This window comes from Phyllobates terribilis, unplaced genomic scaffold (assembly GCF_046119375.1).
Source record: "Phyllobates terribilis strain yellow unplaced genomic scaffold, ASM4611937v1 Scaffold_1__5_contigs__length_1240528914, whole genome shotgun sequence".
NCBI classification, from domain to species: domain Eukaryota; kingdom Metazoa; phylum Chordata; class Amphibia; order Anura; family Dendrobatidae; genus Phyllobates; species Phyllobates terribilis.
In genome coordinates, this window is record NW_027362761.1 from 197,160,207 (window position 1) to 197,177,367 (window position 17,161).

The window sequence follows — 17,161 nt, forward strand, 5'->3', positions numbered from 1 at the left end:
CAGTGCCGCCCGGACTTTCACCGGATCCATGCGAAAGCCGGTGGATGAAAAAAAAATAACCCAGAAAAGGGATCTCCTGAACCGAGAACATGCATTTCTCCGGTTTGATAAATAATTTATTGTCCCTGAGTATCTGAAGGACCTGCCTGACATGAAACTGATGTGACTCGAGGTCAGGTGAATAAATTAAAATGTCATCAAGGTAGATCACAACAAACCTGCCTGTCAGGTGACTGAACAATAACTTGGCGGGGATTATATACTGTACATAGCGGGTACACATCTTGATAAAAGTTTCCTTCACAATAAGTAGCATTTACACAGTTTCAGTTCCTTCCTCTTTACTCGCCTGTCTTGTGTCTTCACCATTCCTCACTACTTCACCACAGCCCAGCTCAGAACCACAGTCCAACTAGCAAAAGTCCTTTACTCAATTCGCGGTTCCACGTGTCCTTTCTTCTTTAGGGAATTATTTTGCTAATATGGTCAGTACTTATTTTCTTTGTCCCTGACTCTCTGTAACTCCCTCCTGGGGTACTCTTTTCATCTCTTATACTCTGTCCCGCCTTGGCCCGTTAACTCTCCGAGTTATAAACTCTGGGCCGTACTGTTAGGCGTCCATACCCTGGATGCATCTACAGTCAATCACTTTGTTTTTCAGTCACTTCTCTCTTTCCTTCCACTACGATTTCCCTATCCTCTGTCATGGTTTCATTTCGCGTTAGGGACACCCAAAACATGCAGCACTGCTACTGTCTAGATCTTCGGTCTATTTCTATGCATTCTGGGCCCTATCTGACGTTCTGACAGGAAACTGTCTCTGTCCCTTCAGCCTAACCCCTCCCACTCTGGGCTAGTTCCAAACTTAACTTTAACTCTCCCTGCAGTCGAGTATCACACATTACCAACATCATTAATGCATATCACAATTCACATTACACAATATAAGATTACATTTGTTCTTCAAGTGGCCATTACAGCCATGTTTTCACTTTACATTACAAAATTGTGTTGCCACATTCTCTTTAAGTTGTGAGGCCGAGTGGGAGCCAGAGTTGCTGAAGACCTGTAAGGATCCGTGTCTGTGAAGGAAGATCAGAATGACCAAGCAGGGATTTGCACAAATACAAAGGGAGGACAGTGAGATGTGAGCATTAGTTTATTTTATTTTTTTTCACCCTACATGTATTATACTCTGGGATTTGAGGAGACCATAAAGTATAATAAGAAACATCCAACTCTCATCAAATAAATATAATGCAAATTAAATGTTCTGGCCAAATTCGGGGGAACTGCCAAACCAGATTTGCTCATCACTAATAAAAACAGTCACAAATGTTTTACTTTGTTCATTTGTTTAGTAAAACGACTAGACTAATAATATTGTAAATGTTCTAACAATTATTGGATAAAAAAATGACTAGATCATTAGAATTCTTAGACATGTACAGTACCTGATAGCATATAAATAGGTATAGCACCCAGTTAAGCTGTTGAAGTTTTGCTATTTTTTTTACGGATATAATATGTTCAGAAAAAATATATATCAAATGAACATGCATTGATTGTTGCGCATTGTTCACACTGGTGTCATGTCTTTGATTTTCACAGGGTTCATGACAAATACGAGAGATCTGTGATGATATGTCATATTTAGTGATGAGGGAGCACTAAAATGCTCGGGTACTCGTTGCTCGAGTCAAACAAATTGAGTGCTCAATCCGAGTAACAAGCCCAATGTCAGTCTATGGGAAACTCGAGCATTTTTCCGGCGGCCCCTCGGCGGTCTGCAGAAGGTCTAAAAATTGCCCAAATCAAAGGTAATAGTGCTCAAATGACATGGAAACAGCATGTGGAAGAACCCTGAAAGCATCTCTGACTCCCAGGTCACGGCTGTCAACAATGTTGTCAGAGGGATTTTTACGGACTCACAATAAAACAAACAAAAATGAAGCCAAAATGGATTTTCCTGGGAAAAAAGGTTAAGGAACATCCTTTCCAGGGTAATGACTTGTATATAAGGCAAAATAAATATACAAAAACAAAAATGCTCCTCCACACCTTGGGTTATGTTCACATGTAGCGGTTTTGATGCTTTTTTGCACTTTTGCATTGCTTTCAACCATGAAAACTGCATTCACCCTGAAATGTAATTTTAACATTTTACTACCTTATCTGGCCATGTGGTGTCTGAGACATGATCAGACACATTCATACAGTGCTGAAAAGACATGGGAACAGCATGGGGAAGACCCCTGGAAGCATCTCTGACTCTCAGGTCACTGTCTAAAACTGTGGTCATCTCATCAGACGTGATCCTATATTACTGCGGTAATAATACAGACATTTTTGGCAACGTGACAAATATTAAACTCCATTTAAAATGGGCAAAGTGTGTGTCAAGGGACGGGAAAGTGGACGTTACGGTGATGGTGATAGTGCACGCAGAGGCCGTGGGCAAGATGAAACTGTGCCTGCTGAGGGAGCATAGCAAACACCCACGTCATATCAAACTAACTTCCTGTCCCAATTTCTAGGGGGCCACCGAACACCACTAATGAAGCTAGAGCAGTGTAAAAAGGTTGTTGGTTGGATAGCAAATAATGCTTCCAGTCAGTCTGCCACCACCACAACCCTGTCTTCAACATTGTCAAGTTTCAGTAGCCATGAGGATACAGTAGGTGAGGATAGAGATGGTCGTGCAGCGGTATGGTGGAGGGAGGGTTACTGCAGGTTGTATGCATGTCGGAAGAGGTGGGTCTTCAGGTACTTTTTGAAGGTTTCGACAGTAGGCGAAAATCAGAAATGGTGGGGTAGAGAGTTCTAGAGAAGGGGGGATGCACGGGAGAAATCTTGTATGCGATTGTGGAAAGAGTAGATAAGAGGGGAGTAGAGAAGGAGATCTTGTGAGGATCAGAGGTTGCGTGCAGATAAGTACTGGGAGACTAGGTCACATGTGAATCGAGGAGACAGGTTGTGGATGGCTTTGCATGCCAAGGAGGCTAGGGTTTTGAACTGGAGTCTCTGGGCAATGGCGAGCCAGTGAAGTGATTTACAGAGAGGAGAGGCCAGTGAATAGCGAGGGGACAGGTGGATTAGTCGTGCAACATGACAGCAAAGCACCCTATTAGTTGGGCTGAACGCCAGGGTCCAGAAACGGTGTCTGCGGGTGACACCACTGCCTTTTCCACTGTTGTGTGTGCACGCCAACCCCTTGTCCATGACGCATGAGAAGATGCCTCCTGCCCTGCACCTGTCATTGCAGACTTGCAACCATCACCATCCACCTCCTTGTCCCTTCACAGCGTTCAGTTGTCCCTACTACAGTCCTTGGAATGCAAGCACAAGTATGCAGCCAACCACCCACCCACAGGCCGCAATCCTAAACTGTCACATTTCTGGACTGCTTGCACTTGAAATGTTGCCTTTTAGGCTCGTGGAGGGGGAACCTTTCCGCAACCTCATGGCGGTGGCGGCCGAGTGTCCATACTCGGTCCCCAGTCGCCACTGTTTCTCGGGTCCCAGAACATTAGTGGGAAGGACCACCTAACCTCAAACACGTGGACAAGTGAATGTGACCAGGGACTTTTCATCTCACTGATACTTTCCACTGGGTTAATATTGTGGACTCCAGGACCCAGTGGGACCCTGGGATGGAACACATCCTCCCAAAGCAGAGGATTACGTGTCCTGGGTCAATCAGGTTTGCCCCTACATTCTACAGCTCCTGCACCACCTCCTCTTCAGCCTTCATCTCCATCACTTGATTTATTTTTTAAGGACATATTCCAGATTATTTACTTAAACTTCGTGTGTGCCAATAACAATAAGCAGGACTGTATGCTTAGGCGACAAATTCTACACCATTGCAGAGTTGTTGAAAGCTGTATCAGAGAACCTAGTGGCAGCTCTGAAGCTAGGCTAGCTCGCACACGTACCATGCCTGGACCATGTGCTCAACTTAGTGGTTCTGCAGTTTATCAAAATCTACCCAGATCTGCCAGAGCTGCTTGTGAAAGTACGCCGCGTGTGTGCCCATTTCAGAAAGTCAGCTACTGGCAGGGCTTCAGCAGAATTTGCATCTTCCAGCTTACCGACTGACTACACGTTGGAAATCAACTTTGCAGATGTTTCAAATGATTTTGAGCAGCAGAGTGCAGTTGTTGAGTACCAGTTCAACATGTCCATCGGCATTCAGGTCAGCCTCCTCACATAAGAGCTCATGAGTGGGCATTAATGTCTGGCATCTGTGCCGTCCTCCAAAACTTTGAAGACTCAACCAAGATGGTGAGTGGCAATAACGCCATAAGTAGCATCACCATCCCGCTTCTCTGTCTACTGAAACGGTTGCTGTTCACAATTAAAGAGGAGGCATTACAGGCAGAGCAAGGAACTATACAGGATGATGCTAGTCATCCCAGCCTCATCTCATCTAAACACGGATTGAGTGATAATGAGGAGGCGGAGGAGGAAGAGAACATAGACAGTCATACTCTGTGTGAGCACAGGGAAGTCTTGGCTGTTGGTAGCCTGGCACACAAGGCCGACTTTATGTTCCGCTGCCTTTACCGTGACCATCGCATTGTACGCATTTTGGGCATTACAGAAAACTGGCATAGCACGAGAGAATTCTTGGAGACCGAGGAGTGAGGTTCTGATTAAGGAGGATGTCAGTCTTAGATCAGTTGCAGAACAAAGGGCACGGGATGGGTGATGATATACAGAACTGCATAACTGTGGAGAGTTTGGTTGCTGACAGAGATGAGTTTGTATTGTATTCTGTAGTGATTGCTTAACCTAACCAGTGCAATCACTTGCACAGGATAGAGGCGTTGGTGAAGGGCCTTGATAGGAATACGACCATGGCTGCTGCTGTCAATAGAGATTGGAGAGGAGACAGCTTGTTTAGAGGGAGACCGATTAGAAGAGAGTTGAAATAGTGAATAAGAGCGATAGTAAGACTTTTTGCAGTATCAAAGGTGAGAAAAGGTTGAATTCTGGAAATGTTTTTAAGGTGCAGGTGACATGAGCGAGTGAGTGATTTTCCACGTTGAATAAAGGAAAGTTGTGCATCAAATATTACTCCAAGACAGTAGGCGTGCCGAGTGGGAGTTATGGTGACACCACCTAAAGGAAATTGCAAAGTCAGGTATAGGTAGGCTAGTAAAGGGAGGAAACCGAAGGAGTTAATTTTTGAAGATATTAAGTTCAGGCTCTTGTTGAAGAATTATAACAAAAAAAAAATTCCCATTTGACAATGCTGGCGGCAGATGTCACAGTCAGACAGTTCATTGGATAACCAAGGAGTAAAAGGAGGGAGACACAAACCAGATGCGGCAGAGACAGGAGAACGCTGTCAAAGGTCTGGGACAGTTTTCTCAGACCCTCCCAGCTCCCAGGCCCTGATACAAGGGGTACTCTGACAAGGAGGAAAAAGTTTGAGAAAATGCTGAAGGACTACCTTGGCGACCATACCAACGTCATCCATGATTCCTCTCTGTCTCTGTGCCTTACAACTACTGGGTATCCAAGCTGGACACGTGGCATGAACAGTCTCTCTATGCCTTGGAGTTCCTGGCTGCTAGCGTTTTGTCGGAGTTTGTTTTTAGTGCTGCCGGGGGCTTTATAACTGATAAAACTGATAGGCGCATGCTGACAGACTGACTCTTATAAAAAAGAACAAGGGCTGGATTGGGCCAGACTTTTCAACATCACCAGATGATAGCAACAAACAAACTCCAGTGGTTATTTTTTTGGGGGTCTATTCCCATGCACCCTTTCACACCCAGACATGGGTATACCCTTCAGAAATTGTTCTATTTTATGTCACCCTCCTCCTTCTGTCCAACCTTCACCATGCAACCTGACGGAACTGGAGAGGATCTGCAAGGAAGTATGGCAAAGGATCCCCAAATCCAGGTGTGAAAAACCTGTTGCACCATTCCCAAGAAGACTCAAAAGGGTGCTTCTACTCAATACTGAGCAAAGGGTCTGAATACTTATGACCATGTGATATTTCAGTTTTTCTTTTTTAATAAATTTGCAAAAATTTCTGCAGTTCTGTTTTTTTTCAGTCAAGATGGGGTGCATAGTGTACTTTAATAAGAAAAAAATGAACTTTTTAGAATTTACCAAATGGCTGCAATGAAACAAAGAGTGAAAAATTTAAAGGGGTCTGAATACTTTCCGTACCCACTGTATATGTGATACGTCTGACGGAGAACCACAGTTTTAAAAAGCGGGCCTGTAGTTTACTAATACTATTCTTCACAACGACCTCGTGTGAATAGCTTCGCCGACATACTGCAACAAAATGGAAATGGAAATGGAGGCCAATATTTTCCACGTTCCACGTTCACAAATATCTGTAATACCAGCAGTCAGAACGTGCAATGGACCCTCTTGTGCTGTATCATGCACTGCAGTCTGTCACATACTCTGCCCATCTTGCTTTTTCAGCAAATAACCAGGATTAAGATAAAAAAAAATTAAAAGGCGTCCTCCATCTAAAAGAGTGGCCAGACGATGCAAGGGCCCAGACGATGCAACTGCCAAAGCAATGTTATTGCTGGAGCAAATTTCTGCAAGCAGCAAATTAATTCCAAAGACATACCAATAGGAAATGTAGATTGTGAGCCCCATTGGGGACAGTCCCGATAATGTCTGTAAATTGTGTGAATTGTAAAGCGCTGAGGAATATGTTGACGCTATATAAATAAAAAGATTATTATTATTAATTAAAAATGCTTTACCGGTACCTCCTGGTGCATCAAGGAAAAACAGTCTCCCATTTCCACCTGAAATCTAAGCCATAATTGCCAAATACACCGATCTTTGGTCATCAACCAAAAGAGACTTATTTAATGTGACAGCTTTTTTCTCACAAAATATCTCTGTCTATAACATTAAACGCTGGTCGAATTGGTGCTGGTAAACCTAATTATTTTAGAGTTTTACTATTAATAGATATGCACCTTTCTTCTAGCGTTAGGAGGACTTTACGGATTCATTAGTACTTATATACCTTCCCATCTGATACAGCATAATCTCATCAGATGCATATTTTAGATTGTGTAGCTGAAAAACTGCCCTATCACCGCCCTGGTTAATGTATTTGCAAATGTATTTGATTGACTTCACAGAATTTCAATAATCTATGTTAATGTGTGCATCAAACTTTTTTGAAAGTAGTGAAGTGTAAGGTACAACACACCAGTTATCTACTTCAATATCTGTGTACTAATTAACCCTTTTAAATCTGATTGTTGAAGTATATCCTCCCTGTACAGATTTCTGTCTTCTGTAAAGAGGATAACCATCATCTTCTGTCTGTGTTTCTTCAATCAAGATTTTAAGGATACTTATTAGTGCATTTTACTGCTTTCATGCATGGCAATCTTGGGTTAAGTGGCCCACATGGCCCGTGGATCATATTTTTCAAAATAGTTTCAAAAAGTACCAGGTCCTCTTCTGGGTTTGGAAGTTGAGCCAAAATAATACTGTCAATTTAATCAGGGCTTATCTTGTCCTTTAGCCATATTAGTATGTGTGCATGTGGAAGAACTGTTTTTTTGCCACTCAATTGAATAATTCCAATATCGAGTTTCACCAAAAATGTGACACTTTGTAATTCCTTCCATGACCTTGATCAATTTTTATTTAAACACCCTTACTGTTAAATCATGTTAATCAGAGGTGCCCTGACCATTGTAAAGCTCTTGACTAATCTCTGGTCAAGTTGGATTACACGTAACTGTAATAAACAAATCTGGACGGCCATGTTTCCGAACATATGTCATGGTGTCCTGAGCATACTCGTCCATATGTCTTGGACTTCCTGTAAATGTAGCCAGTAAAATAACCATAATCCCAATGTCCGCCATGTTGCTATCATTAGCAACAGCATCTTTGAAATGAATGTATTTATTCACTCAAAGTTTTTGTTGGTTCAGTCGTATGTACAAAAAAAGACCCTCGCTTTCCACCTTGGCATACATATCTACTATAAATTGATGAAAAAGTTGCCTACATTGTAAAATATTGATTGATGCACCATGTCTGATCTTTATTTGGCAGGCATAGAAGTCCAAAGCTGATATTTTTTTATTGCTTGGCCTAGCAGTGTTGAGATCAATCTGTGTTAAATGAAAGCCATTTTGCCCCTTCCAAAATATTATAGGATATTGCAGAGCTTCATATGATCTATGTGTTTCTGCAATACGTTGAAGATTTTCGATTCATCGCTAAATAATTATATATCAGCTTAGAATGTCATGTACAGCCATTACAATAGCTACCTCGTTAACACTGGGAGAATTAAATCGCCTTTTGGGCTCAACAACCAGTTTCTTGTCTGTTCTTATTAGAGCCTAATATTTGGCATTCTTTCTAAGGCTGTTTTAAAAAGGTTTACTAACTGATTGTGTTGATGGCAAAATCTTATCAAATTCAAAACAATGTCTTTTTTTGTCTCAGGCATAGCTTCACAATGTCGATCAGCTTGCATCTGCTCGCCCCCCAAAAATTAAATTTGTAAAATGTGGGGTTTTCATTTGCTACACGAAGCATCAAACCTATTTCGTGATATATTTGGGCCTGGACTTTAAAAGTCTGCTTCATCGAATCCAGCTGTTGTATCAAAGGATGTCATCTGGAAAAATGAATTGTATCTCCTAATTAGAGATGAGCGTTGTTCTACTCGAACTGTTCGCCAATCTCAAATTCGAGCTGTTTTGGGCGGTGTTCGAGCCGTTCGGCGAACACGAACAATTTGAGAAAAATTCGGCTGTTCGAGGTTATGTTCGATAACTGTTCGTGCACCAAAATCATAACTGGATTTTTTCTCAGTAATGATGAAAATTAATGTTAATACGCAGTTTGAGTGTACAGCGGGGTGGGGGGAGGGGCAGGGGATGGATCTCTGCAGGAACAATGAAGATCTCCATTTTTTTTTCTCTTTCCCGCATTTGCAGTGGGGAGGTGCAATCTGTCAGCCTATCAGCAGTGCACACACGGAGCGAAGTGCTTTTTTTCACACAAGCAAGGGCATGTGTCATTGGCAGTGTATGTCACATGTCTTTGCCCTATAAGACCAAGCCATTTTCCCCATCGCCACCATTTTCTCACTGCTGCAGCTGCGTGTTAGACGGCACCGCTGTTGCTGTGTGCGCTATACCTTGTTAATTTCAAGCCAATTTTCGCACAAATCTACAGATAGCTTGGTAGTAGGGAATAGTTGTGATTGCAGTCCTTTTAAGGACTAGGTTACAGCATTTCCTACGACTTTTATCAGGCAGGTCTGTGCTCTTAAATAGATAGATTGTGGGAGTAAAGACTAATTGTAATTGGAGTCCTTTTCAGGACTAGGTTACATCAGTTCCTATCAGTTTTTGCCAGGCAGGTCTGTGCCAGTGCTGTGCAAGTTTTTTTCACAGCATTTGGCTGAATCTAGCAAAGCTAATCCTTTTTGGCCTATTGCAGAGTGTGTTAGTCAGTGGAGTAGCCTATCTGTGTTGCAAGATATACCACCTGTGTATAGAATACCAATTTTTTTACTGCACCTAGTGAAGTAAAATCTTTTGGGCATAGCATCATTCTATTAGTCCATCTATACTGACCTCCATCAGGTTGCAAATTGAATATAATTTTTTTCTGCATCTAGCTCTGAAAAAATATTGGGCTTCTAGCTGTGTGTGGGACTTGTTCTATTAATCCATCTATACAGACCTCCATCAGGTTGCAAACTGAATATATTTTTTTCTGCATCTACCTCTGAAAAAATATTGGGCTTCTAGCTGTGTGTGGGACTTGTTGTATTAGTCCATCTATACTGACCTCCATCAGGTTGCAAACTGAATATATTTTTTTCTGCATCTACCTCTGAAAAAATATTGGGCTTCTAGCTGTGTGTGGGACTTGTTCTATTAATCCATCTATACAGACCTCCATCAGGTTGCAAACTGAATATATTTTTTCTGCATCTACCTCTGAAAAAATATTGGGCTTCTAGCTGTGTGTGGGACTTGTTGTATTAGTCCATCTATACTGACCTCCATCAGGTTGCAAACTGAATATATTTTTTTCTGCATCTACCTCTGAAAAAATATTGGGCTTCTAGCTGTGTGTGGGACTTGTTGTATTAGTCCATCTATACTGACCTCCATCAGGTTGCAAACTGAATATATGTTTTTCTGCATCTACCTCTGAAAAAATATTGGGCTTCTAGCTGTGTGTGGGACTTGTTCTATTAATCCATCTATACAGACCTCCATCAGGTTGCAAACTGAATATATTTTTTTCTGCATCTACCTCTGAAAAAATATTGGGCTTCTAGCTGTGTGTGGGACTTGTTCTATTAATCCATCTATACAGACCTCCATCAGGTTGCAAACTGAATATATTTTTTTCTGCATCTACCTCTGAAAAAATATTGGGCTTCTAGCTGTGTGTGGGACTTGTTTTATTAATACATCTATACAGACCTCCATCAGGTTGCAAACTGAATATATTTTTTTCTGCATCTACCTCTGAAAAAATATTGGGCTTCTAGCTGTGTGTGGGACTTGTTGTATTAGTCCATCTATACTGACCTCCATCAGGTTGCAAACTGAATATATTTTTTTCTGCATCTACCTCTGAAAAAATATTGGGCTTCTAGCTGTGTGTGGGACTTGTTGTATTAGTCCATCTATACTGACCTCCATCAGGTTGCAAACTGAATATATTTTTTTCTGCATCTACCTCTGAAAAAATATTGGGCTTCTAGCTGTGTGTGGGACTTGTTCTATTAATCCATCTATACAGACCTCCATCAGGTTGCAAACTGAATATATTTTTTTCTGCATCTACCTCTGAAAAAAAATTGGGCTTCTAGCTGTGTGTGGGACTTGTTCTATTAATCCATCTATACAGACCTCCATCAGGTTGCAAACTGAATATATTTTTTTCTGCATCTACCTCTGAAAAAATATTGGGCTTCTAGCTGTGTGTGGGACTTGTTCTATTAATCCATCTATACAGACCTCCATCAGGTTGCAAACTGAATATATTTTTTCTGCATCTACCTCTGAAATAATATTGGGCTTCTAGCTGTGTGTGGGACTTGTTCTATTAATCCATCTATACAGACCTCCATCAGGTTGCAAACTGAATATATTTTTTTCTGCATCTAGCTCTGAAAAAATATTGGGCTTCTAGCTGTGTGTGGGACTTGTTCTATTAATCCATCTATACAGACCTCCATCAGGTTGCAAACTGAATATATTTTTTTCTGCATCTACCTCTGAAAAAATATTGGGCTTCTAGCTGTGTGTGGGACTTGTTGTATTAGTCCATCTATACTGACCTCCATCAGGTTGCAAACTGAATATATTTTTTTCTGCATCTACCTCTGAAAAAATATTGGGCTTCTAGCTGTGTGTGGGACTTGTTCTATTAATCCATCTATACAGACCTCCATCAGGTTGCAAACTGAATATATTTTTTCTGCATCTACCTCTGAAAAAATATTGGGCTTCTAGCTGTCTGTGGGACTTGTTGTATTAGTCCATCTATACTGACCTCCATCAGGTTGCAAACTGAATATATTTTTTTCTGCATCTACCTCTGAAAAAATATTGGGCTTCTAGCTGTGTGTGGGACTTGTTGTATTAGTCCATCTATACTGACCTCCATCAGGTTGCAAACTGAATATATGTTTTTCTGCATCTACCTCTGAAAAAATATTGGGCTTCTAGCTGTGTGTGGGACTTGTTCTATTAATCCATCTATACAGACCTCCATCAGGTTGCAAACTGAATATATTTTTTTCTGCATCTACCTCTGAAAAAATATTGGGCTTCTAGCTGTGTGTGGGACTTGTTCTATTAATCCATCTATACAGACCTCCATCAGGTTGCAAACTGAATATATTTTTTTCTGCATCTACCTCTGAAAAAATATTGGGCTTCTAGCTGTGTGTGGGACTTGTTTTATTAATACATCTATACAGACCTCCATCAGGTTGCAAACTGAATATATTTTTTTCTGCATCTACCTCTGAAAAAATATTGGGCTTCTAGCTGTGTGTGGGACTTGTTGTATTAGTCCATCTATACTGACCTCCATCAGGTTGCAAACTGAATATATTTTTTTCTGCATCTACCTCTGAAAAAATATTGGGCTTCTAGCTGTGTGTGGGACTTGTTGTATTAGTCCATCTATACTGACCTCCATCAGGTTGCAAACTGAATATATTTTTTTCTGCATCTACCTCTGAAAAAATATTGGGCTTCTAGCTGTGTGTGGGACTTGTTCTATTAATCCATCTATACAGACCTCCATCAGGTTGCAAACTGAATATATTTTTTTCTGCATCTACCTCTGAAAAAAAATTGGGCTTCTAGCTGTGTGTGGGACTTGTTCTATTAATCCATCTATACAGACCTCCATCAGGTTGCAAACTGAATATATTTTTTTCTGCATCTACCTCTGAAAAAATATTGGGCTTCTAGCTGTGTGTGGGACTTGTTCTATTAATCCATCTATACAGACCTCCATCAGGTTGCAAACTGAATATATTTTTTCTGCATCTACCTCTGAAATAATATTGGGCTTCTAGCTGTGTGTGGGACTTGTTCTATTAATCCATCTATACAGACCTCCATCAGGTTGCAAACTGAATATATTTTTTTCTGCATCTACCTCTGAAAAAATATTGGGCTTCTAGCTGTGTGTGGGACTTGTTCTATTAATCCATCTATACAGACCTCCATCAGGTTGCAAACTGAATATATTTTTTTCTGCATCTACCTCTGAAAAAATATTGGGCTTCTAGCTGTGTGTGGGACTTGTTGTATTAGTCCATCTATACTGACCTCCATCAGGTTGCAAACTGAATATATTTTTTCTGCATCTACCTCTGAAAAAATATTGGGCTTCTAGCTGTGTGTGGGACTTGTTCTATTAATCCATCTATACAGACCTCCATCAGGTTGCAAATTGAATATAATTTTTTTCTGCATCTAACCCAGCCAATAGTTTTGGCCTAATACCACAGATTGGCCACTCAGCTCTGCTCGGTTCCCATCCATTGTTTTTTTGTGCAAACAACTCCAGAGTTGTGAATTAGTTAACCACCAAAATGAGTGGAAAAAGGCCTGCTGCTGGTGGAAAGGGGAATAGGCATGTTGGGAAGGGGAAAAAAGGTTGTGTCCGTGGGGTAGGTGTTAAAATAACAGTAACATCTGCAGAAGAAAGACCATCTTCCAGCCAAACTAAAATGTCTACTTCTTTTAGCGGACAATGTGATAAGATCCCTTTCTTACGGCCACGCCAATCGCTACAAATTCCAGATGAGGCACAAAAACAGCAGGTGCTTCAACGGATATCAAGTGCTCCTTTAAGTGGGCTCTCCTCCACATCAACTTCAACATCACAAATACTCCAGTCCTCAAAGGTGTCACCCCAATCGCACTTGCTTCCTCACAGCTCCCAAATCTCCAGCTGCCCGTCTGAGTATGAGGTAGAACAGATAGTTGAGTCTGCAGAGCTGTTTACTCATACTATAGCCTGGGAATCAGAGGTCGACTCCAGCGCTTCTGTGAATCCAGACGAGGAAATGATCTGCACTGATGCCCAGAATCTTTATGAGTCGGATCCAGGACCAGACGCAGAAGGTTCTGACCATAATGTAGACCCTCATTCCCAAACTGTAACTCCTGTTGGTGGAGACAATGAGGAAGACGATGATAAGTCTCAAATACCTGATTGGAGCGACAACTTTAGTTTTTTGTCAGGGCAGGAACAGGTTGGCTCTGAGGACGACGGGTGTGATAACGCACAGGGTGATGATGATGAGGTTGGAGATCCCACTTACTGTCAACCCACAGTCAGCCAAGAGATGAGGTCAGCAGAGGAGGTGGAGGAAGATGCTAGTGACGACGAGGTCAGGTTGCGCCTTCCTGGACAGAGACGTAGTACTGGAAGCACGTCAACAACTGCATCCTCAAACACAACTCTGCCTCTCACCACAAGTCGTGGTGGCTCTTCAGGTCGCATGGGTGCTAAACCTTGCATAGCCTGGGCATTTTTTCAGATCGATAAAGATGACCCAACCCGTGTTATCTGTAACATTTGTCAGCAAAAGCTAAGTAGAGGCCAAAAAATACATAGTTTGAGTACTTCATGCATGAACCGGCACATGGACATGAAGCATAAGTTGCAGTGGGAAGCTCAGTGTGCTACAATGCGGCCTAGCCGGCCGGGCCAACCACCGTCTGCCATATCTTGTGCATCCGCGGCCTCTTCATCCTCTGTGACTGGGGGGACAGCAGTCACACCTGTTTTGGGGCGCAGACCTGCCACCTCTTTACCCGCAACAGCCAGCGTGATTGGCAGGTCATCATTTTCTTTGGAGGTGGTAACACCAGCTGGTGTTGAGCGCTGTCCGACATCGATAGCACCACCTTTGGATCAAGGCAACCTAACATGTCCGCCTGCATCTTCCTCACAGACCGGCAGTTTGCCGGGGACACCCTTATCAACCCCGTCTAAGCACAATAGCCAGCCCTCGGTCCCTCAGATGTGGACAAGTAAAAGACCATTTCCTCCTAGCCATGAGAAAGCTAAGAGGTTGAATTTCACCATCTGCAAGCTCTTGGCTACAGAAATGCTGCCTTTCCGCCTGGTGGACACAGAGGATTTTCGAGACCTTATGTCCGTCGCAGTGCCCCAGTACCAGATGCCCAGTCGGCACTACTTCTCAAAGAAAGGTGTGCCTGCGCTCCACCAGCATGTCGCACACAACATCACCGCTTCTTTGAGAAACTCTGTGTGTGACAGGGTGCATTTCACCACAGACACTTGGACGAGTAGGCATGGACAGGGGCGTTACATGTCGCTGACTGGGCACTGGGTAACTATGGTGACAGCAGGACAAGGGGCTGCTGTCCAAGTCTTGCCGTCCCCACGAGTTGTGCGTCAATCCTCTTTATGTCAAAGTTCCTCCACTGCTTCTGCCTCCTCAACCTCCTCTCGGTCTTCCACCTGCACCCAAAGCCTGTCTGGTCATGCCACAAGCTTTCTAACTGCGCAGAAGGGATCCTGCACACCTCCTTACTATGCTGGCAGTAGGGCTCAACGTCATCAGGCGGTTTTTACATTGAAATATCTGGGAAATGTGAGTCACACAGCTGAGGAGTTGTGGTCAGCTCTGGAGAACCAATTTCATGAATGGTTGTCTCCACTGGACCTGAAACCAGGGAAGGCCGTGTGCGACAATGCTGCAAACCTGGGTGCGGCCCTTCGCTGGGGCAATGTCACACACGTGCCTTGTATGGCTCACGTGTTGAACCTGGTTGTCCAGCAATTTTTAGCCCACTATCCCAGACTAGATGGCCTTCTGCAGAGGGCACGGTCGCTGTGTGCTCACTTCCGCCGTTCGCATCCCGCAGCTCAGCGACTTACATCTCTACAGAAGTCGTTGGGCCTGCCACTTCACCGGCTAAAATGCGATGTGCCTACCTGGTGGAATTCAACTCTGCACATGTTGCAGCGACTGTGGCAGCACCGACAAGCCCTGGTGCAATACGTTCTGACGTATAGCCTGGGCCAACAAGATTCAGAGGTGGGGCAAATCACGCTGGAGGAGTGGTCTCAGATCAGGGACCTATGCACCCTTCTGCACAGTTTTGAAATGGCGACGAAGATGTTTAGTGCTGACGATGCCATTATCAGCATGACTATTCCGGTGATTTACATGCTGGAGCACATGTTAAACAGAATTCGGAGTCAGGTGGTGGCACAAGAGGAGGTGGAGGAAGTAGAGGAGGAGGAGTTGTATGCGGAAGGGCTAACATCTGCAAGGTCCAGACGGTCGGCAGCACCAAGGCGGCAGGCATGTGAGGGTGGGGGAGATGGTTTTACCAGGGCGCATGGTAGCAGCCAAACTAGTGAGGAAGGTGCAGGAGCCCAGGAAGAAGTGGAGGACGAACTGATGGAAGACTCATCAGATGAGGGAGACCTTGATCACATTTCTGTTGTGCGAGGTTGGGGGGAGAGGACAGAGGAAGGAAGCATGATTGTTACCTCGCCACCAACACAACAGGGACTTGGTGCTCCTGGATGCGCAACACACATGAGTGCCTTCTTGCTGCACTACCTGCAACATGACCCTCGAATTGTGAGAATTAGAAATAATCCTGACTACTGGGTTGCCACACTGTTAGATCCCCGGTACAAAAGTAAATTTGCAGAAATTATTCCTGCCATAGAAAGGGATGCACGCATGCAGGAGTATCAGCAGAGACTGTTGCAGAATCTTACATGTGCTTTTCCACATAATACCAGTGGTGCACTTAGTGAATCTCACAGTTCCAACTTGCCAACCGTGGGACCGTCAAGTGTTCAGCACTCAAACCGTAACAGAACCACAGTATCTGCTGGTAACATCAATTTTGCGGAATCATTTCACCACTATTTTAGCCCATCCTTTGCAAGGCCACAGGAGACAAGAAGTCTGACACATAGTCAACGCCTAGAGACGATGGTACAGGAGTATCTCCAAGTAAACATTGAAGCCACGACTGTGTTACTGGACCCTTGCTCTTTTTGGGCTTCCAATCTGGATAAATGGCCGGAGCTAGCCACTTACGCCTTGGAGATCTTGTCATGCCCCGCAGCCAGCGTTCTGTCTGAACGTGTGTTGAGCGCTGCTGGTGGTGTGCTGACAGATAAGCGCACGCGGCTCTCCACTGATAATGTAGACAGACTCACGTTCATAAAGATGAACAAATCATGGATCCGAAACGACTTTTCTACCCCTGTGTCATCCTGGGGAGAGTAAAAGCTTGATGATTGGTTAAAATCACCCTACCAACCGTTTTAAGCTTTCAAATTACTAATCATGTTTATCTGTATCTTGGCTGGAAAATAATTTGGGCTTTGTAGCAGTGTGCAGCACTGATCCTATTAGGCCATCTATACTAAAGCTTCACCAGATTTAAAATTAATAATAATTTTTAGCTGCATCTAGCCCGGAAAATAATTTTGGGGCTCCGAGATGCGCAAGACACATAAGTGCCTTCTTGCTGCACTACCTGCAGCATGACCCTCATATTGTCAGAATTCGAAGTAATCATGACTACTGGGTTGCCACACTCTTAGATCCCCCAAACTTTTCGAT